The sequence below is a fragment of the Aotus nancymaae genome, unplaced genomic scaffold (genome assembly GCF_030222135.1).
Source record: "Aotus nancymaae isolate 86718 unplaced genomic scaffold, 86718_ANA_hifiasm-v0.15.2.pri h1tg000057l, whole genome shotgun sequence".
In the NCBI taxonomy this organism is placed as follows: domain Eukaryota; kingdom Metazoa; phylum Chordata; class Mammalia; order Primates; family Aotidae; genus Aotus; species Aotus nancymaae.
The window spans coordinates 10,663,061-10,686,872 of record NW_026988471.1 but is presented as its reverse complement, the minus strand read 5'-3'; the positions used below and the strand labels follow the sequence as shown (position 1 = coordinate 10,686,872).

At 45.4% G+C, this 23,812-nt stretch overlaps 1 protein-coding gene and 1 pseudogene across 3 annotated transcripts in view; one reads left to right on the top strand and one right to left on the bottom strand.

The window, feature by feature from the left end:
* GREB1 (growth regulating estrogen receptor binding 1) overlaps positions 1-23,812 on the bottom strand; it is a 163,039-nt gene that overhangs the window by 108,292 nt on the left and 30,935 nt on the right. The gene's annotated exons all lie outside the window — the stretch shown is intronic.
* Positions 889-1,344, top strand: LOC135269713 (coiled-coil-helix-coiled-coil-helix domain-containing protein 2-like; annotated as a pseudogene).

Genomic DNA, 23,812 nt, shown 5'->3' with positions numbered 1-23,812 from the left:
TGTGGCAATCAGAAGTATTTTGGTTGTTTCTAGGTCAGAATGACCCAGTTGCCACACTTTTTTTCACTGCTAAAGTTCGTAATGAACCTTTAAACAAAAACCAAAGGCGTAAGGAAAGATAACTACTTCGTGGCTTTTGCTCAAAGTGAGGGCGTTATCAGCTCTGCCCTTCAGAAGCAAGCCCTGATCAAGGAAACCATTCACACGTGATATTTTTTATTTTATTGGACACAATTGAACTCAGGTATAACAGGTATAATTGTCATGAACCCCTGCTCCCCGCCGCCCCTCGCTGCTGCAAGACCGGAGCTCCTAGCAAGTTATCTTTCCATCTGTTTCCCCAGCACCTACCAGAAATAAGGACCATGACAGTGTTTATTGATGAAATGCTCCTATATGTGGGTTGATTTTCAAGCAGTAAGAAGAGAGAATTAATGACCCCAAATATCTGATCTTTGCTAAACTCTTCAAGAATAAATAAACATTTCCCACTGTATTCTTGCCAATGTTGACTCCTTAGCAAAGATAATTTCAACATATTTAATATGGCATATTCAAATCACAGAAAGTATGAAATAAATAGAAAGCAGAGAAAAGCATATATAAAGAGAGAAAGTGGTATCATTCACATTCTTAACACCTAATGTAATCGTAATTTTATTAAATTTGTAGAAAAAAGACCGGGAGGAGATACATAAAAATGTTAACAGCAGGCATTTTAAAAACAAGAATTTGGCCGGGCACGGTGGCTCACGCCTGTAATCACAGCACTTGTGGGGGCCGAGGCGGGTGGGTTACTTCAGGTGAGAAGATCAAGACCAGCCTGGCCAACATGGCAAAACCCCATCTTTTAAAAATACAAAAATTTGGAGCAGCCCTATAGCCAGGATGCCACGTGGAAGCTGAAGCCACACCTCCCGCATGGCCCCTCCGGCCAGCCGGGCCCCTCAGATGAGAGCTGTGCCCAGGCCAGCACCAGCCACTCAGCCACCAGCAGCAGCACCCCTCTCTGCAGTTGGCTCTCCTGCTGCTGCGCCCCGGCAGCCAGGTCTGCTGTCCCAGATGGCAACCACTGCAGCTGGTGTGGCTGTGGGCTCTGCTGTGGGGCACACACTGGGCCACGCCGTTACTGGGGGCTTCAGTGGAGGAAATGATCCTGAGCCTGTGATGCCTGACATCACTTACCAGGAGCCTCAGGGAACCCAGCCGGCACAGCAGCAGCAGCCTTGCTTCTATGAGATCAAACAGCTCTTGGAGTGTGCCCAGAACCAGGGTGACATCAAGCTCTGTGAGGGTTTCAGTGAGGTGCTAAAACAGTGCCGACATGCAAACGGACTGGCCTAATCGAGAAGTTCAAACTGCAGAAATGGAAAACCAGCTCTCATAACCAAGTTAACTTAATATAAAAATTTAATTAATAGTGAAGGTATAAAGTGTAGCCATCAGTTAAACCTCTCCTGTCATTCCTAGCTTCCTTGCTTCAGAATTGAAATGGAAGGGGGTGTTCCTACTCTGTAGAATTTGGAGCTGGTCAAATGTTTGTGAGGCCTCCTTAAAGTAGCTGTTATGATTTTATTCTTTGTGAGTTAATTAGAATAAAGTGATTTTCTTCCAAAAAAAAAAAAAAATACAAAAATTTGCTGGGCATGGTGGCAGGCGTCTGTAATCCCAGCTACTTGGGAGGCTGAGGCAGGAGAATTGCTTGAACCCAGGAGGCAGAAGTTACAGTGAGCCAAGATGGCACCACTGCACTCCACCCTGGGTGACAGAGCAAGACTCTATCTCAAATAATAATAATAATAATAGTAATAAATTTAATTAAATTTAAAAATAAAAAGAATTATAGGCAAAATTTTTTCTTTCTAATCTTCTGTATTTTCTAATTTTTTTACAAATGATCACATGTAATTTTTATAAACAGCTTTTTGTGGATAAATTATAATCATGAAATTCCATCAAGCTTGAGTCTCTGTGTAGGCTGCACAACATGGAACAGATGAAAGGACCCGTATCCTGGAGTTGCACCAACCTATCTGCCAATCACCAGCAGGCAAGTCACTTCACCTCCATACAATTAGTGGTCTGAACTAAACCAGCCCTTCGGCGGCCTAGGCTCTAGCTCAACATCTGCTTGTACGCTTCAAGCAACTACATTCCCACAGTAAACTGGGAACCTACTGGGAGCTGAATGGAAGCAAATGTCCCCAGGCCTGGGTGGCAGTGTCTGAGCTGACCTCCAGTGCAGGGACTGAGGCCACTCAGGAAGCAGCCAGGGCATCTGCCCACACCCTCCCCATGGGCCCACCTATCTAGGGAACTCCTTCTCCCTGGAGCAAGGCTAGTTTTGGGGGGCCAATGGAGTTATGGACTGGGATGGGCGGCCCTGTGCAAAGGGCTTCTCTGGCCCGAGAGAGCCGGGATGGCTTCTGCTCCACAAACACCAACCTTCCCCACCCTTCTGGGCCAGTCTCAGATTCCGTTTCCACCAGGCAGCTTTCCCACATTGGCCCAACCCTCACTCTAATCCCTTTTTAAAAATTGTGTTATTAAATTTAAGTAGATACAAAAGAATATTGGTATTTATGTTGCAAAGACGGATGAACACCACGCACCACTTGTAGGTTCTGAACAAGCGCATCATGGTCGTCGTCTTTGAAGTCCCCTTCTCGTCCTCCATCCCTGCCCCGCTATAACTCACATTCTGAATTTTATGTTTATTTTGCCCTGGCTCTTCATGATTTTAACAAAATGATCGATTTAATTGTAACTTAACTTTTTTTTTTTTTTTTTTTTATGGAGTCTCGCTTTGTCACCAGGCTGGAGTGCAGTGGCGCAATCTCAGCTCATTGCAACCTCTGCCTCCCGGGTTCAAGTGATTCCCCTGCCTCAGCCTCCTGGTAACTTACTTTTAACCTAAATTTTAACAGAAATTTTGCTCTTTTTTTTTTTTTTTTTTTTTTCCTATTTGGCAAAGACCAACTTTAGTGTGCATAAGAATCACCTAGGGCCAGGTGCAGTGGCTCGAACCTGTAATCCCAACACTTTGGGAGGGCAAGGTGCATGGATCACTTGAGCCCAGGAGTTTGAGAGCAGCCTGGGCAACATGGTAAAACCCCATCTCTACAATAAAATACAAAAATTAGCCGGGTGTGGTGGCTTGCACCTGTGGTCCCAGCTACTAGGGAGACTGAGGCAGGAGGATGGTTTAAGCCCAGGAGGTCAAGATTGCAATGAGCCAAGATGGTGCCCCTGCCCTCCATCCAGCCTAGACAACAGAGCAAGATTCTGTCTCAAAAAAAAGAAAATCACCTAAGGGTCTTATTAAAATGCAGATTCTGTTTCAGTAGGTCTGACCTAGAGCCCAGAAATTTAGCATTTCTGACAAGCCAATTTAACTTAATTTTCATTCAACTTTTAACCTAAGAAACATACTGTTTCATTTTACATTTAGTTTAGTTTAGTTTTACATTTTCCCAGCTGTCTATGAATGGGCTCATGCTGTCTGAATTTTCTAAGACTTGCTTTTCTGCCCCATACAATGTTTCTGAAGTTCATCTACAATGTTGCCTGTACCTGTGAGTCATTCACATTCAGTGCTGTGTAGCATCTTATGAGACAAACATACCACTTTCTCTTTCCAATCTACATGTCTATTTGAGTTATTTCTAGTGTTCAGTAGGGTACACATATAACTTGTTATCAATCAACATTACCATTTGTCTCCTGTTACACACACAGGTCACAAAGCTGCCAGGTAACTCCAGGGATTCACACTGTGGACGACATAAATCGCTCCCCTAGAGCAAGCAGGTGGTACCCACTTACGCTCCCATTACCAGGTAAGTAAGTAAGTGTTCTGGCTGCTCCGCAACCTCATCCACCCTTGTCATTGTCAGACCTGTGAAATTTTGACAGTCTGGTTCATGTAAAAAGGTATCTCACTGTGGTTTTATTTTTCACTTCCCTGTTACTAGTGAAGTTGAGCGTCTTGTCATATGGGTATTTACTATCTGTTTCTTGTTTCTTTTCAGTTCCTAAGCTAGCACCTCAGTTTATCTTACCAAACCTAAAGAAACTTCTGTGAATGTTCATACCTTGTTCTTAATTTGTTTTAGTCCCTGCCTTACAATATATACCAATGTGTCTTTTTACTGCTTTATAGGTTATTTTCTCTCATGGGGATTGCGGGTATTCTTCCATCTTTACAGACTTAATACAGATTTGTCAATTTCACTACTTTAAATATTCTTTATTCTTCCCATTATTTTCAAATGAGGCAGATTCTCTGAATCCTGGTAGATGGGAACTTTCAAAGTCACTGTGGGCAAAAAAAAAAAAAAAAAAAAAAAAATGTATATAAACTAGGATAAAATAAAGTCTTCTATTTTTTGAAGATAGTAACTGCTGCAATGCAAATCTGCACTTTGAGTAATAAAAGTCACATTTTAATAATGTAGAGAACTGCCAAAGCCTGTCGAAAAAATTGCCATGGGCTCATTCTTTATTCAACATAATTGATGAATGACTTCTAAAAAATGTTGTCTGGTTATTCTTTTAGAACAAGCATCTATACACAGCAAAAAAAAAAAAAAAAAAAAAAAAAAAGGTAAAATTTGACAAATATACATTATTTCACAAGAGTATTGGTATTAAGGAGTTTGCCCAGGGAATACAGACTTGGTACCAGGTAATGCTTATAGACAAAGCATAACTTGGTAAAGGACTTTATAGAATATTATACCTGGGAGGCTGAGGCAGGAGGATTGCTTGAGCCTGGGAGTTCAAGGCTGCAGAACTATAATCATGACTGTGAATAGCCACTGCACTCCAGCCAGGGCAACATAGTGAGATTCTATCTCAAAAAAAAAAAAAAAAATTGTATAACCATAGATTTTACAACTGAAAGGGGACTCAAAACTCTCACCTAGTCCAACCCTCTGACTTATAATAAGAAATTGTTATATCATTTTAAAGACAAGGAATAGAAGAACATTTGTTCTAAGTAAATAATTCTGCTACTTTCAACTAGGGTATTTGCACTGCATAAATTCTTGCCTTGTACGGATATATTTGAAGATCTTGCCTTGTACGGATATATTTGAAGCCACGAACGAGCTTTCACATAAATGTGGATTTAGAGTAGATATGCAGTGATAGAAAAGTCATCATTCTTCTGTTTCACCAGTGACCCTTAGATTTTTGTGATCTGTTCCTCAGACAGTCACAAACCTATGAATTCAGAGCCCTTTCCTAGTGTGAACAGCTGGAACGAGGAAGGTCTGACATAATCCCTGGTGTACTGTTCTCAGGATGTTTTGTGTTTGGTGGAATTCAGTTTTACAGCCTGAAAAAGGCTGATTCTGAGATCTTGTGTGTTTATTCTGTAGTTATTTGATTGTCAGTGCAGAAAGAAGATAAGCCTTCAAAAAAGTTAAAGGGAAAGGAAATTAAGGACTTAGGGATATTGAGAAGCCTTAAAGCAGTTTGAGGATCTGTATCAGCAGAATGACAAATGTGGCTGACTTTGTTAGACTGTTTTTGGGATTACGGTCAGGTGTTGCACCCTCCCAGACCTCCTGCACTCTTCCTTTGGAGCACCTGTCACACCAGCTCTTCATGCTTCAGTGTCTGTCTTCCCACAGGACCTTGAACTCCATGAGGGCTAAGACCACATCTGTTTTACTACAGAATCTCTGGAGCCTAGGCAGTGCCTGGCTGTCTCATTGAATAGCTCCTGGTTAAATGAATGAGTGCAGTCTTGCTACTTGGAGAGGCTGGCCTTCAGAAAAGGCTGTCTAGGGGACAGGTTGTCCAGTCAATCCACCAGATGCCCAGGTCCCACTCTGGGATCAAGCTTCCCCACAAAGCATTTTTAGACTGAACAGCTTGGTCCCTCGTGGGGTCATCTTTCCACAGTGGCACTGAAATACTATAACCTTGGCTATTTTCTAAAACCATTACAGTAAACAGCCACCATATGGAAGTGGCTTTGGCATTTCCTAAAAAGTCCACTGTACCATTTATATAAGGTCCCACAACAAAAGTTACTTTGAGAATTTAATGCTGTGATAAAACATACTTTCCCTCGAAGAACTGATGTGCTTCTTTCCTTCTAATAATATGACTAGTAGCACTTATCACTTCCCCATTTTGTTTTGACCACAGGATAGCAATAGGTGCATTCAAAAAATAAGCAATGACCACTTCAGGGAAAGCCAAAAACTATTCAGGACAAAAAACGAATAGTAGTACACTACATGGCTCCGCTGTCAAAGTGTTTACATGACTATAGTGATGTACACATTGAACTGGGCTATCAAAATCATAAATAACTGTAGTGGAAGCATGGAGGGCAGGATGTGGGTGTCTGTGTGTGGAGGATGAGGCAGGTGTGAAAGACAGCAACATCTTATCTTCCATACTAGGAAGTTTAAGAATATTACCTAAAAATCAAGAAGTAGCAAGACATGTTATTTAGAAATATCAAGATAATTACCAAAAGAATCAGTTAAAAGGATTGGAACTGAGAGCAGTGGCTCATGCCTGTAACCCCAGCACTTTGGGAGGCTGAGGTGGGTGGATCGCTTGAGGTCAGGAGTTTGAAACCAGCCTGGCCAACATGAGGAAATCATGTCTCTACTAAAAAAATAGAAAAAAAATGGCCAGACATGGTGGTGGGTGCCTATAATCCGTGCTACTCGGGAGGCTGATGCAGGAGAATCACTTGAACCTGAGAGGCGAGGGTTACAGTGAGCTTAGATGGCACCACTGCATTCCAGCCTGGGTGAGGGTGAGACTCTCTCTCAAAAAACAAACAAACAAAAAAAGATTGAAAGTTGCTGCTCCCAGAGAATAAGATAAGGGAAGCAGGCATGAGTAGCTGTAGAGAATAAGACCACAATTAGTATTGAATACATAATGCTATTTAAGCTTCACTAAAATTCTCGTGTTTTGCTAATGAGAAAACTGAGGTTTATAGATATTAAGTAACCAAGATCACATTGCTAGTAAGTAGTTAAGCTGAGATTTTAATCCAGCTTTACTGAAATCCAAAGCTCATAATCTTTCTACTACGTTCTGCTCCCTCTCTTATTCTCCTCTAAGAGGACTAGTGATATAAAGAAAGCTTAGAGCCATATAGTCTCATAAAGTGCCGTATGGTGTAAAAAAGAAAGAAATGTGGCAAAGATGAATGCAGAAGAGTGAAGGACAATGTTTAAGACCATTCATAAAACCAGGGCTCTATCCGTCATTAACCTGCGTGAACCCAAGCCCTCTATGGATTTTTCTTGCACTAGAACAAGCTAAGTTGGCATTGATAAATGAGAGTCTTCAATAAAAAACCCTGCCAAATGTCTGATGCTTCTTTGCCAAGCTGAAATACACTTTAGAAGCACCACCCACAGATGACAGCAGTCACTCTCTGGGCAAAGTGAAACTCAGAAGGCATTTGACTCTATGCACCCCGAAGCTTTACAACAAAGGATCCATCAGGGCACCACAGAACATGGGGAAAGCAATGAGGCTGAGAGTCCAGGCAGGAGGCGAGTTTGTGGCAGGATGGAGCCAGGGCCAGGAGACTCTAGGTGCGTCATTCAGAACCAGGCATATGAAGTTCTGAACCCCCACCTCACACTACATCCTGCCATGCTGGTCTGTCTCTGGGTAGGGCAGTCCTGGTCTGCAGAGTGTCATTTTACACCCCGCAGTTGGTGCTTCCCTGCCACCAGGAGTGGCAGAATTTCTGTGTGAGTATAGCCTCCCATGTCTTGGCCAAGTGAGGCCCAAGTCAATCTACTGAGTAGGTCATTCCAAAAGGAAACAGGCAAAAGGAAAGTGGAAAGAGAATGTGCCCTGGATGCCTTTTTTTTTTTTCTTGAGACAGAGTCTCGCTCTGTCACCCAGGCTGGAGTGCAGTGGTGCAGTTTCAGCTCACAGCAAACCTCCACCTCCTGGGTTCAAGCGATCCTCCTGCCTCAGCCTCCCAGTAGCTGGGACTACAGGCACAAGTCACCACGCCTGGTTAATTTTTATATTTTTAGTAGAGATGGAGTTTCACCATGTTGGCCAGGCTGGTCTCAAACTCCTGACCTCAAGTGATCCACCCACCTTGGCCTCCCAAAGTGCTGGGATTACAGGCGTGAGCCACTGCGGCTGGCCCAGATGCCTTTATAAAGAACCCATTAAACATGTTTAAATCGATTGGCTCCTGCCAGTATGAGTTCAGGGAGGTACCTCACATATCAATAATCATATTTGGCTGCACATAATAGAAACCCAACCATAGCGGCTTAACCCAGGAGGGGTCTGTCCTTCCCATGTAACAGGAAGTCTGCAATGACCTCAAGATCAAAGCTCCTTCTGCCATTTGGAAGGCAGCAACTGTAGCTCACGTTCCAGACCAGAAGGGAGAAACACGAGGGATGAAAAGAACATGGCTGCTCTACCAGGAAGACAACAGCTTTCTAGGAGACCCACCCAATAGGAGTCTGCTTACAAAACATTGGTCAGAACTTAGTTTTTTGGCTACCTTAGCTCCAAAGGACCCTAGGAAGTCAAGCTTTTGACCGGGTACTCTGCTATCCCTCACAAAATCAGGGTTCTGCTAGTTAGGAAGGCGGGGCGATGAACAGGGCTGTCGGCCACAAAGGCTCCAGCATCCATGCAACCAGTGATGAGAAGATGACTGATGTGTTTTGGAAAGCACAGTATGAAAAGTAACGAAAGAACAAAACAGAGCAAGGCCAACTATGTCCCAGACAATAAGGTCATGCTGACCTTTTGAGAAGAAGAGGATGTTCAGACAGGACGTGGTACTGCAAGGCAAACACAAAAATACCAAAGTGCTATTTTACAATCCTGCAGAGGTGGCTGTTCCCACCTAAGTATGGCACACAGATTGCCCTTAAAGGATACTCTTGCCAGGATTTCACATGCCACTTCACTTCATCCTCAAACAGTCCTTGACTCTTGGCTCTGTCCTCAAGAGTCATGGACACTTCCCCTCCATCGGTAATGCCACCCAACCTCATGGCTGTCAATTAGCAAACGCACTGCAACCTGTTTAGCATTACAACCTGTCTCCTGGGCCTGGCCATGAGGAGTCCCAGCTCACCTCCTTCAGACCCTGGAACAAGCTCTTTCCTCTTCACCAAGCCTTATCAATAATGTCCAACTTGTCTTCTGCAACTAATACCTTCTACTGAGAAGAGGGAGGAAAAAGATGAATTTTATATTGAAGTGTTTAATCATTTCATTATGAGGAAAACAAATTTGCACTGACAAATTTAAATGCGATGTGTACTGGCTGTGCATGTGTGTATGTGTGTGTGTGTGTGTGTGTGCATTTCTTCAGACATGATAAACTGTGATCCCTTTCTTGTGAATAAAGAGTCCTTGGGCTGAGCCTGAATGAGCCTGAGAGAAGGCCTGTCCCAGTATGGATTCACAGGTACCATCCTGTCAGAAAGCAGTTCCATTCTGTGCCAGACACTTTGAACCAATCTACAGAGGAGAGACGTTGGTAACCGATGGAGACCTCCATATCATGAGCTGCATAGGCTGCGAACACAGAAAGCCAGGAGCAAAGAAGCTAAAGCCTCCCATGGCCTGTCTGTGGTCACCTGGAAAAGGAAACAGGAAGGAGACTGATCAGAAAGACTGAAAACCAGGGTTGTTTGCAGGTCCTCCTGTCTTTCTGGTTTTCATTTGAATGACCACATTAAGACTTCCGCTCGGAATACCAGACATCTATTCAAAATATATCTTAGAACTCAAGGACACTTAAGAGCTCTGCAAATCTCTGTGTCAAGGACAGGATGCCCATTTACTGCATCCAAGGAAAGACACACGTTACAGAAGCTGTACCAATCAACAGATTGTTGTGGACCATCTACTGTGGTATCCCAAGACCAATAGCAATCAGATTCCAAAACAAAAGTGACATTAAAACAAAGAATCCAATGAACATGACATTTTTCTCTTTTTTTAACTTTTATTTTAGCTTTAGGGTACATGTGCAGGTTTGTTATTTGTGTAAGCTCACGTCATGGAGTTTTGCACAGATCATTTCATTACCCAGGTACGAAGCCTAGTACCCAACAGTTACTTTTTTCTGCTCCTTTCCCTCCTCCCACCCTCCACCCTCAAGCAGGCCCCAGTGTCTACTGTTCCCCTCTCTGTGTCCATTGGTTCTTATCATTCAGCCCCACTTATAAGTGAGAACATGCAGTATTTGGTTTTCTGTTCCTGTGTTAGTAAGCTAAGGATGATGGCCTCCAGCTCCATCCATGTTCCCGCTAAAGACATGATCTCATTCTTTTTTATGGCTGCAGAGTATTCCATGGTGTATCTGTACCACACTGTCTTCATCCAGTCTACCATTGATGGGCATCTAGGTCGATTTCACATCTTTGCTATTGTGAATAGTGCTGCAAGAAGATGATACTTTTCTAACTGGAAGATGTCAAACAAGATACATAGGATGGATGACAGGCACTTTGGGAATCCTGGTGTAATATGCTGAAAACAACAGAATCTTCATTTCATGCCTGCACAGGCAAAGGGGATCTATGTATTAGACATCACATGGCACTGCTGTCTCCGAGTCTGCACAGCTAAGCTGCTCCCCAGCGGGAGCCTCCCCAGGTCACTCTGCTTGCATCATTCTGTGCCCCATCAGAGGTGCTGTTTTATCAGACAAAGGGGATGTGTCTATGGACTTCAACTCCCTAAAGTGGGAATCAAACTGCACCTGTCGGGGTGTAAGAACCACATGTTCAGTGGCTGTCCCCTTCAAAGCCAAAAACTCCAGGAGGACAGGGACCATGATTTCTTGGTTCCTGCTGTAAGTCCTGCACCAGTGTTCAGGGTCCAGTACAAAAACCAGTACTCAGGTGACAGTTGTGACAGACCCAGCTGAGTTCAACTTCCTAAGCCTCTTTCAAATATAGAGGCTTAAAAACCATTAGCTGCAAAAAGACCCTACTTTAACCCATTTATGCTGGAGGTTGCAATTTTTTGAATTGCAGACGTGTGAAAAATCAGACCTTGGCAATGACCTTGAGCAGGATGTAAATAATTCTCACATACTTAGTGTTTAGTGTTCCTATAACAGAACACGAGGTATAAATGGGTTTAATTGTTCTCCTGGGACTCATTCATATTTAGAATTAAAGTTAACACCTAAAAAATATCTAGTTAAAAACATTGTAATGCAGATAACATGTGCAAATGTGCAGAACCCTGGGACTTGGGAGTTGTGCAGAGAGCCAGACGAAGCCAGCCAGACAGATGCCCCTGCGGGGTGATCTGTGCTCCTCTCTCTCTTCCAGGCAGAAAGCAGAGACTTACTGCAGACCACTCCGTATTTTGAGTTTAAAGAGCCGAGATTAACCACACCCAGAGGGAGAAAAGCAGAGATTATAACGCGTAGACCACAGATCGCTGCAGGGCATATGTGGGAACAGGGCCAGGTGCAATGGGGTGCATTGGACAAAGATGAAGAGCATCAGTGCCGCCCACTAAAGTCTTCTGTGGCAATAACTCCCGGTGTGGTGAAAACTGGCTCAGAATATCTCCAAATACAGCACAAAGTAGCAAACAGGAAATGATACGTATTATTGGCATTTTGCAAGATTTTCAAGTAGATTTATTTACATGTTGAAATTCACTTTGAATCAGAATGAGTTCTTTGATGACAAAGCAAAGGCTCCATAGCTGATGTTTTGAACCTCATATATGACAGAGAACTGTCACTGGGGTTAAGGAACACAAGATGAGTGGAAGTGAAAGAGCTGAGTTTATAGCAAGGCAGCTTTCCAAATCAAAGGAAGTTGCAAAGTTGAAAAACAATTCATCTACGTGGGACACAAATTGTTTTATCCTTTAAAATTTTTAGAAATTTTTAGAAATTCACATATGCCAATTTTTTGAATATCCTTGAATATCAATCACTTCTATTATGTTCTGTTCTGTTCTGTTCTGTTCTGTTTTTGAACTCCTTGAATATCAATCACTTCTGTTCTAAGAGACAAGACTAGGCCAGGCATAATGGCTCATGCCTGTACTCTCAGCACTTTGGGAGACCAAGGTAGGCCAATTGCTTGAGCCCAGGAGTCAAGACCAGCCTGGGCAACATGGTGACACCCCATCTCTACTAAAAATAAAAAAATTAGCTGGGTGTGGTAGCACATGCCTGTGGTCCCAGCTATTCAGGAGGCTGAGGCGGGAGGCATCACCTGAGCCCAGGGAGGTCGGGGCCAAAGTGAGCTGTGGTCATGCCACACCACTCCAGCCTGGGCAACAGAGTAAGACCCTGACTCAAAAAAAAAGAACAAGAACAAGAACAAAAAGGAACAGAGAAAAGACCAGCATAAATGCACCCCTCGCTGGGTGAGTGCTGAGTCACCTACACATGCCTGGCTCAGGTTCTGATAGACCATGGAGCTCCCAGAGCAGAGGGCATAATAATTCAAGCACTACCCACAGTGGGATCCCAGATGCCCCCTGCTAACTGTGTGACCTTGAAAACATTACTTAATCCCTCTGCACCTCAGCTGCCTCATCTGTAAGATGAAGAGAATGGTAGTACCTACCCACGGCAAGCAGGATAATGGCTCCCCAAATACGGCCACACCCTAAGGCCGGGAACCTGTGAATAGGTGACCTTACACGGGAAATGGCACTTTGCAGATGTGATTCAGGTTCCACACTTTGAGATGTGGAGATAAATGCTGGATTATCTGGGGGGCACAATCTGATCACATGAGTCTAAAAAGAAAGAGACTTTGCCATTTGTAATCAGAGATAATATGAGAAGGAGGAAAAGGAAAGTGGAGGGTGCAGAAAGAATTCAAAGCATGAGACAGACTTGTCCAACCCTGTTGGCTTTGAAGATAGAAGAAAGGAAGCTCCAGCCAAGAAATGTGAGCGGCCTCTAGAAGCTAGGAATGACCAACAACTGATAACCATTCCCTACAGGGAACTGAATTATGCCAACAACCCAAATAAGCAACGAAACAGATTCCTCCTGGAGCCACAGGAAAGGAATGCCGCCTTGCCGACACCTTGAATTTAGCCCAGTGAGACCAAAATCAATCTTCTGGCCTCAGAACTGGAAGACAGATAAGAAATGTGTGCAGTTGTAAGCCAATAGATCTATGATAATTTGTTACAGCTGCAACAGGAAGCTAATACTCCATCTCACAGGGTTGTTGTAATGACGAAATGAGTTTAATCTATAAAAAGAGCTTAAAACAGGGCTGGGTATTACGGTAAGCTCTTAATCATTTAACTTTTTTGGTGGCGGGGGACAGGGTCTTGCTCTGTTGCCCAGGTTGGGGTGCCATGGTACAATCACGGCTCACTGCAGCCTCGACCTCCTGGGCTCAAGCAATCCTCCCATCTCAGCCTCTTGAGTAATCGAGACCACAAACCCGAGGCACCATGCCTGGCTAATTTTTGTATTTTCTGTAGAGATGGAGTTTCGCCATGTTGCCCAGGCTGATCTTAAACTCCTGAGCTCAAGCAATCCACCCCCTCGGCCTCCCAAAGTGCTGGGATTATAGGCGTGAGCCAACACACCTGGCCTCATTTAATTTTTTAATGGTGAACAAGAGAAGTACACTTCATGTTCTCACAGAACTGCAGTCTTGAGGGTGAGAGGCTAAATAGTTAAACAAGTAATCAGGCCAGGTGCAGTGGCTCACGCCTGTAATCCTAGCACGCTGGAAGGCCAAGGTGGGTGGATCACCTGAGGTCAGGAGTTCGAGACCAGCCTGGCAAGATGGTGAAAACCCCCCCTCTCTACTAAAAAATATAAAAATTAGCCAGATGTGATGGCCGGTGCTTGTAATCCCAGCTACTCGGGAGGCTGAGGCAGGAGAATCACTTGAACCCAGGAAGAGGAGGTTACAGTGAGCTGCAATCGCACCATTGCACTCCTGCCTGAGACAGAGCAAAACTCTGTCTCAAGAGAAAAAACAAATAATCATAAGATGTGAAAAGGCTAAGATCAGGAAAATACAGGACAATCAGAGAATACCTGGAGGGCTTACTAACTTTTAGAGACCTAATAAAGACCCTCAAAGATGGCCATTTCCTATGTTCAAAATTCCAGCCTTTAATAATCCATCAAGCAGTAATGTCCAGATAGCCCTCGCTGCCATCAATGGAGGTAACTATGTCTATGTAAATTTTATTAAACTACTAGTCTGATTAAAAGAGAAAGTAAATAATTGGTACCTTTCTGCCAAAACAATTTTTAGAAGATATCTGTCAAGAAGAAAGATAAGACTTTTGAGGAGATTTTTTCATTAAAAAGGTCATATGCTTTTTTTTTTTTTTTTTTGCATTTCACTTTTACTGCCCTATCTACTGCTCTATAGACCTGGAGAACCTGCCCAAGTTCTATTCAAACTGACAACAAAATATCATCAGAATCTAATGTAAATTGTCTTAGCAGGTTTGAGGCTTGATTAAAGGACACGCTGCAAACGCATCCAGAGACCAGGACTGGATGGAGATCGGTCTGCGTTAGCCAGGCTCATGCCACACCCCACCCCCTGCCCTCTGCCAACTACAGCAGCAGCAGCCCTGTACACAGATAAAGCCTCATCTTGTTCGGCACCCTGACCCTCAGTTTCTGGAACTCAACACTCAGTGTCTGAGATATGACAAGCTCCGGAGAGAAGAATAGCAACTTTTTCCTACTGAAAAGAAAGGAAAACATAGTCACCTTATCCAAACAGCCCAAATGTACCTTTAAATGAGCAAGACTACTTTCTCCTTTACACTAATTTTTTAAATGTGTTCATCTTCAACTTTCAATGATTGCAAAGTCATAAATTTCACCCAAACAGATCTCCATGTTCCTCCTGACCTTGACATCAGACAACTGGAATGAGGCCTCAGTTTCCTCAGCAGGTTGTCCACTCTGTTGCAGGCCATAAAATAAAACCATTGTCTATAATTTAACATGCACATTCCATTTTGTTAGTTATTGGATCCTTTATTCCTCTGCTCCTGAAGAAAAAGCACTAAATTACCCTTTCTAGCAAAATGCCCACAGTCAAGGGGAAACAAAAAATAAACCCGCTCCTTGAAACACACCCTGTATTGTGAAGTTACCAGCATCTTTAAATTTCTGCTAAAGATGCTTCACTACTAGTTGTTAAATGTAATAAACAAGAATTACATTAGCACATTTAAAACAAAAGATCCTAAGTCTGGGCTGGAGTAAGGCTAACATATAAAACAAGACAGGTATGTGGGAAGACTCCTTGAACAGCTGCAGGAAGCCAGCCCATAGTGGGCAGCTATAAAACACCAAGCACTTGACTTCACCCTTCAATAACTGAGCTGGTCCAGTGGCTATCATTGCTGCCTCTTTGACAGATAACGAAACAGGCTGGCCACACAGACAGGAAGTGACGGTAGAATCAAAGGTTTCATTGACTCCAAATTTTGGCATACCAGCTACACCATCAATATATGACAACAAGTCACAACACGGGAATATTAAGGAACAGTCATGTAAAACAGCCTATTTTCCAAATGCCCAAAAGGTTCTCATAAAATGCTATGACAGATATCTTATAAGAGTTTTAGGGAGCCAGGATCCTTTGAGAGTTTCCAAAATGAGAAACAAGTGGGAAGATATTTGCAAATATAATAAAGAAGTTTCGAGAAAAGTGATTCACCCACTTGAACAAAATTAGTTACAATTTATCCCAGAAAAAAAAATTGTTAATACATAGATTTCTGTTAACAGGAATATATCTTGGGCAAAGAACATACTTTTAAAAATGGACCAGCCAACTGGCTGCCATCTTTACCAAGGCATAGCTAAGGTTCCTTGCTGTGCAACAGGCACTTGCTGCTGTGGTTTGACAAGAGATTTGTGTGACCGTAGCCACAGAGCCCTCTGGAGGACAGAGGGACCCATCCCACCCAGCATGTTTATTGAGCATTTGCAGGACTCACCAGGAACTGATACTCTGCTCTCCCTCGCCACCCTGAGGAGAGTGCCATGATGGGGACTGCTCCACAGCTAAGGCTCAGAAACCCAGCCAGGCCACCCCCATGAGAATCAACACTAGAATCCAGGTTTGTCTGAGCCTTGAGCTCAAACCCACTACACAGGGAAAACCGCCCAGAGGAACAAGTGACCAGTCCTAAAAGCTACATATCAGGGCAAAGTGGCTGGGGTGTGACAGATCCCAGGTACTGGGAGAAGACAGGAAGCCATGGCCACAGGAGCCATGGAGGCTGGGGAAGAGGGTAAGACAGGCTCTAGAAGGTGGTCCCCAGAGCCTCACGCTGTCCACTCTGAAGGCACAGGGGCGGGATAGAGACCACTATGTCCACACTACATGGACTGTGTGTCTGTATGACAACCCACAACGGGTGGAGAATGCCATGAAGCCCCTTACTCCATTCAAACTCTCCCAACTATCCCCCCTTTCTCCTCAAAAATTCTGCTCCGAGAAAAATGCACGTTTGATCATTATCCTCTCGGAGAATGAATCAGCAGAGACAGTCGAATCATAACCATGAAGCCAACAGAATCCAAGATGAATCATGCTTCTCTTGTCATGAAATGAATCATCCAGTCACCATGTTTCCAGCCTCCTTTGTGTTACCCAGATGCAAGGAAGTCATTTGGGGAGATGCTTAGGTCCAGCTGGGGAGGTGAGGTCAAGGCCATGGATCGGAAAATGTCAAGTGTCAGGGTTGTCCCAGGAACTAAGATTCTAACCAGGGTGAAATGAACCACAGATCAAACACAAGAGGATGTGGCTACCACCTCAGGGGAAAAAGAATAAGCCCATAGAATAAGCTTCCCTGGAGAGACCTTTCCACATCGAAGCAAAAGCCCCTGGTCTTCCCCACCCCTGAAGACCTTCTTCTATGTCACTGCCTGTCAGTCTTAAGCATCTTCAAATCAAGAAGGTAGGACCAGGCACAGTGGCTCATGCCTGTAATACGAGCACTTTGGGAGGCCAAGGTGGGCGGGTCACCTGAGATCAAGAGTTCGAGACCAGTCTGGCCAACATGTTGAAACCTCGTCTCTATTAGAAACACAAAAAAAATTAGCCAGACATAGCAGCAGTGCCTGTAATCTCAGCTACTCGGGAGGCTGAGGCAGGAGAATTGCTTGAACCCAGGAAGCAGAGGTTGCAGTGAGCCGAGATCACACCCCTACACTCCAGCCTGGGCAACAGAGCAAGACTCCATCTCACAAAAAGAGAAAAAAAAAAAGTAACTGTCATAAATCGAACTGTGTCCCCCACAGTTCCTATGTGGAATTTCTAACCCCCAGTGCCTCTGACTGTGACCTTATTTGGAAACAGGGTCCTTGCATAAGGAATTAGTTAAAATGAGGTCACAATGGAGTTGGATGGGCCCCTCATCCAATATGACTGGTGTCCTTATAAAGGGGGAAATTTGGACACAGACACACTCACGCCATGTGAATACCGGAGTTCTGCTGCCACAAGCCAAGAAAGTCCCAGAAGGCAGGAGAGATGCCTGGCTCACCTCCTTCCCTACGGCCTGCAGAGGAGAGCAGGGCCCTGCTGAAGCCCTGATCTCTGACTTCTGGCCTCCAGGGAACTGTGAGACAATAAATGTCTGCTGTTTAAGCCACCCAGTCTGTGGGACTTTGTCACAGCAGCCCTAGCAAGCTCATACACTGAGTTAACCCTGTCTTCACCAAGAGGACTTTCCAGATCCAACCAACACGGGTACTTCCCTGCCCAGGCGCCTGTTCAGATGAGAGAATCTTCATCCCTATAGGGTAGGAAGGAGGAAGTTTGATGGGATGACTCAAAAGGAATAATCATGCCACATCCCTCTGTTGTCAGTTTTGAACCCAGAGATCCAGAGCAGAACAGGAAGTACTGGACACACAGGACCAAGTCCTACAATCTCCTGTGCCAAGGATCCAGAGACACCTTCCACCCTGGCATACTCCCAGCCTCAGTCTGCACCCGGGCACCACTCAGCCCACAACCGCCGCTGTTCTGAGTGATGAGGAATGTCCCACACCCCTCTCAGCAAAATCCTGCACGTGAGGTGACGTCAGGAGCTCTCTGTTCCTTGGCACAGAATGCAGTCAAATGAAAACACATGGGCTCCCACTCACTCGCAAGCATCTCCATTGAGCACTTAACAGTTGTCTCTCTGGCCAACTGGCAAGCCCTGGAGAATCGGGTCAGGGCCTAATTCATCAGTCAGTTTCCATGACGTCTGACACCATGGGCACCAAACAATTCGCAAGCCCTGCTCGACATGAATCTGACCTCAATCATGCAGAGTGGGCACCCACCAAGCTGCCATCTGATGGCTCTGTGAAGGTGTGGTGCTCCCAGGGCCTGGGGCAGCCCAGGTTTCGAGTCACAGGGACTCGCACAAACACCTCTTGAGACATACCTGGGCCACACCCTGCAGCCTGGGAAAGGTACCCAGACCCTGCACTTGGACCATCACTCTATACTCACAACACTGCAAGGAGACAAGATCAGCACATCTGGGGGAAAGGCCAGACAGTAAGTAGCTGAATGGGAGGAACAGCCCAGGTGCTGTTGGAATGTACGGGAAGGGACAGAGACAAGACTTGGAGAGGTTGGGAAGCTGAGCCCCAGTGTCCTAACGCTTCTCTTTGCAGGGCCCCTAAGCTCCAATCAGGAGGCATGTCCTTGTGAGGCCTTCCTCCAAAATCACTCCGGCTCCAATGTCTCATAGCCAAGACCTTGTTTCCACAGCTAACATCAATCTACCTTCAGATCAAGCCCCTTCCTCTTTTTTTTTTTTTTTAAGCCGATAGCACCTGGTCTCCTGGGCAGTCTCCCAACTGAGAACTGACCAGGCCAACCCTGCTAAGCTTCTGAGATCAGGCACATTCAGGGTGGTCCAGCCATAGACCCCTTTCTCTTTGTAAGGAAAGGCACTTGAGCCAGCTGGGAGGGAGGTGGTCACAAAAGGCAGCCCAAAGACAGGTGCCTGGGCTGGGGCGGAAGGAGCCGGACAGGAGCAGCACCTTCAAGCAGCAACTGTGCAGCACCGCCTCGGACGAGGCACACAGGCTGGTACTGCTGGAGGGCAAAAAGCAGGGAGGCTGGGGACAACGAGGAAGAGGGCCAACCTGGCCTTAGAGGGGCCACAGGATACAACCCCAGCCTACACCCAAAACCTCATTCATACAAGTGACCCTAGGGCCACTGCTCACACCAGGGAACCTTCCTGACACACCGGCAGAGAGAGCCACTGGAATAATAAGCAGTGGTCACATCACCCATGTCCCAGATTAAGGAGCTTGGACTGGATCCTAACCTCTGCTCTGTTCCGGCAAGGGCTACCCCAAGGCAATGCTCCCCGCCTCACAGCCCTCACCACCCACTGCCCATGGAGGAGAAAGGTCTGTCTCAGTAGAGACGGAAGCTGCTCCTCTTTCCTCCACTAGGTAGAATAAATCAAGTGAGAGCCCGTTAGCACAGAGACTTTGTCCCTCTTCCTTGTGTGTGGCAGCTTCCTAGGTAACTTCAGTGCAGATCTTTCCCTTAGATGGACGGCCCCAAGGTCCATCCTGCGGGGAGGAGTCAGGAGTTGGGGCGGGGAGCTTGGGCAAGGCCGTTTGGCCCTCATGCCTCAACTGCATGGGTCCACAGCCTTAGTAAGGTGAGATTCTGGCCTCCATCTGCCTGACTCCTATGTCGACTACAGCTGGGATTTGGGGTGGGGAAAGGGAGAGTCACTTATTAGCTCCCAAGGCCAAAGGGAAACACTGCAGGGTTTGAAGCCCCTGATGTGAGCAAACATGTTCTAGAAGACATTCGAGGATGTGCTGGTGGGAATCTGGTTGGCGCAGAGACCTAGCAGAAGCCAGTTATGACAGTCCAGCCGGGACGGCACCAGAGCAATCAGGGCAAGACAGAAGAGAATAGATTGTCCTCAAACACACACACACACAGACACACACAGACACACCCACACACATACACATACACAGACAAAGACACACACACCAGGAAAATCTACAGCACTTGCTCATTACCTGGTTGTGGAGGCAATGAAAGATTCCCAAGTCTCAGTAGATGGCATCAAAGACTTCTGGAGAAGCTGGACTAAGGAGGAAAAGCTGGGTTCATTTTGGAGGTGATGCTCTGGTGGGGACCCCCCGCAAGCAGTGGGATGTCCAAGTCTAAAGATCGGGTACGAGACACAGCCAGCACTTGTTCCTGTGGTTCACGTGACATCCACCGGGTCCCGCCACAGAGGCCATCTACACATTTTCACTTTCAATGGCCAGATTCTGGATTTGCCAAGCCAGTTTGAAAATAAACCACGGAGCTCTAATGAGCTTTTCTCTGGTTGTGTTCTTTGCCATGCCCGAAGTGCTGTCTGGCCTGGCTAAATGCGCCACACGGGCCTCTAAGCACAAAGCCTGGAATAGGTGAAAGAATTTACTCTGCCCCTAGGAGTCTGAAGTGTTTCACAAAACCCTACTAGGCTGAATTAAGAAGAATGTCGGAGGATTTAGCCTTTGCTCTCAGAGAAATATGCTGTCACCTCCTGTTCCCAGAGGAGGGGCTGATGAAGGATCACTCTGGCCTGAGAACATCTGCTCTGCCCTTTTAGGCAGCATTCCTCCTGGGAGACACAGGAGGGGATGGGGATGTGGCCACCTTGAAGCCACCAGGTCAGTGCCCCTGCCCTCCCCCAACACTCAGGCTCCCATGGAGAGCCTCACATCTCACAGGGCTTCCAGCAGAGGAAGCAGCCAGATGGTGCCAGAGAAAACCTTGGAGGGGCAGAAACACAATGGAAAAAGAGGGGGAGGTTGCCTCACTCACATTTACGTTATTTAAGACTTTTAAAAAACACAACATCCACCACCTAATTTCTTCTTGGAGAGTCTCAGGTTTGCAGATAATGACATCTTCGTTCATTCATTCTTTCCTACTTAGCTCATTTTCCTCTCACTACCCCTAGACTCTGTTCTTTGAGTGCATCATCTGTATCCAATTCAAGCTCTGTCCCCTCTGCACTGGCTACAATTCCTGGTATGTTGTACTGTTCAGAGAACACCTAATGAAAGACTGAATTACTGAGTGGGTGCACGGACGGATGGATAGTGGAGGAAGAGATGGGAAGATGGATACATGTGTGGGTGGATGGGTGGGTGGGTGGGTGGATGGATGGATGGATATATCGGTAGAGGAGGAAGAGATGGGAAAATGGATACAGGCATGGATGGATGGATTCAACTAATAGCTCTTAAGTGTCCACTCTGTGCTAGGTACTGGGGATACAGAGATGGCTGATGCCTGCTCTCAACTTCAGAGGGACTCATGACCTAGTAGGGGTAAATGCCTAAGCCAATACATGATAAATCCTAAAACAAAGAGGAGAGAGCAATGGACTGAACACAGAGGGGTTATACAGATTGAGCCCCAGAAGATGCAAAGGGTTTCTTGGCACTAGGTTCAGCATGTACCTTCCCAAACCTGCAGTAGCATTCCTTTGGCCCAGCTGAAACCTCAAAAGTTCATTCCAGTTCCTTCCCTCTGAAGAGCCTTCTGTAATCAACACCCCTCCCCTCTGGCTTAACAAACATTGCTGAGGGTCATCCCCCTCCCCATAGTACATGCATCTCAGGACACCAATCTGGCATCTGATCGTGGAAACATGGTGGGGCATGGCAGTGGATGTTGGCAAAGGAGTGTAGTGGGAAGGGTGTGGGACCTGGAGTCAGAGTCTCCAACTGGTGAATCCCAAGTTCTATAATGTAAAAGCAAACTTGGGAACGTAACTGATCTTCTCTGACTCTCACTTTTTCTATATTTACCTGGGTAACATGGTAATACGTACAGAGCAGTGTTGTTTAAAAGACTGAATGAGAACTGTAGGTAAGTAAGCCCAGTACCATATCTGGCACACACATTTGCCCTCAATGTTAATCGCCTATTTCCTGCTTCCTGGGATTTGGAGACACCATTTCTTTTCCGTTGCCTTCTGTCATGTAGATTCGACTCTATCCCATCTGCTCCAGTCTCCCAATCAAAAATATTTCTTCCTCCACCCATCCCCACTCTCTCTGCACTGATCTAGCTTCTACTCTGTTGGAGTGAGTAGGAGATTAATCTTCATCCTCCCCTCTTACGATGTGAGCTCCTAAGGGCAGAGGTCAGGACTTATTCAGCTCTACAACCCCTAAGCCTAGCTAGTACCTGTCACAGATTATTATTCAGGAAATTGTTGGCTAAAAGAACCACAGGTTATGTTGGTGATACCAGTATTCCTACAGCCCATGTGAGTGCATCCTACCAAGCCAGGATGTCCAGCCAATATGTCAGTATCGGTACCAAGAAGGACCAGGCATGGAGGAACACATCCTACATACTGGGGGCTAAAGAAATGTGAATTATTACAAGGAAGTCACTGTTCTCTTTTTTTAAAAGCAAGACTGAAAACCATCAATTAACTAGAATGATCAGGAAATTCGGTGTTGCTGCTAATTTAAGTTTCTGGCAAGTCAAAATAATTCTCCAAGCCAGGACTATAGAATTTCAGAAAAGGGAGAAAATTCTACCAGCTAAGGAGACCGAGGAAGGCTTCCTGAAAGAAGTAGCCCTTGTAGGATGACTAAGAGGTTCCCTATGAACCCCGTACTGGGCAACACTAAAAGAATCTAATTTGTGGCAAAGATCTTGAGTGTTGCTCCTGGACAAATTAAGTACCATGACCCTGAGCTGCTTAAAACTCCCTTCCCTGAGATGCCCATCCTTTGACTCTGGGATTGAAATTCCATGAGGGTGACAGACAGGCCCTTACTGTTCCCACACAAGGACAAGGAAGAGACGCCCACGCGCCTCTGTCAGAGATAAGAGCTGCAAGTCCCTAACAGACTTCCAGGACAGCTGAAAACCGTCCTCATGTGGGAAAATAAAGAGGACAGACAGATTCGATTCATCCTCAGGGCGTTCTGGAACCATAGCCAGCCTGTTACGCAGTCTTCTTTATGAATACAAATAGGAAAACAACCAGACCCAATTAAGTCCATTTTTTTTAAGCTTTGCACTTCAGCTCCAGAACAGAGAATTTCCATCTTTATCAAAATCTCCATTCCCGGGAGGACGGTGTGTTGAAAGAATCCATAACTCTTTCTCTCCAGCCCACAGGTTCCTTCCCCTCACTGCCCCAGCAACTTAAGGAAGGTCATCTTGACCTGATTATCTTTGTCTATAAGTCTTAAGCCATATTCGCCTAAGTAAAACATAAAATTAGGTAAGCTGCATAAGATGTCTCCTAAGTCTCATTCTTTCCATAGGATTTGTCAGATCTCACGAGGGTCACTGACCAGATGTCATGTACCGGGCACAGTGAGCCTTCCAGCAGCTGTGTGAGATAAAAGGTCTCATGCCCTTTGTCACACTGGGAAAGTGAGGCTTAGTGGTTGATTTGAGCAACCGGCTCCTGTACTAGCCGGCAAGCTGTGGGGCACACAGCCCAACTCAGGGAATTGCTCCCGGACTAAAAACCATCAATTAACTAGAATGATCAGGAAATTGGGTGTTGCTGCTAATTTAAGTTTCTGGCAAGTCAAAATAATTCTCCAAGCCAGGACTATAGCATTTCAAAAAAGGGAGAAAATTCTACCAGCTAAGGAGATCAGGTCACCAAGCCTTCTTTTTTTTCTCTCTTTGAGACAGAGTCTTTCTCTGTTGCCCAGGCTGGAGTGCCATGGCGCAATCTTGGCTCACTGCAACCTCCGCCTCCCTGGTTCAGGCGATTCTCCTGCCTCAGCCTC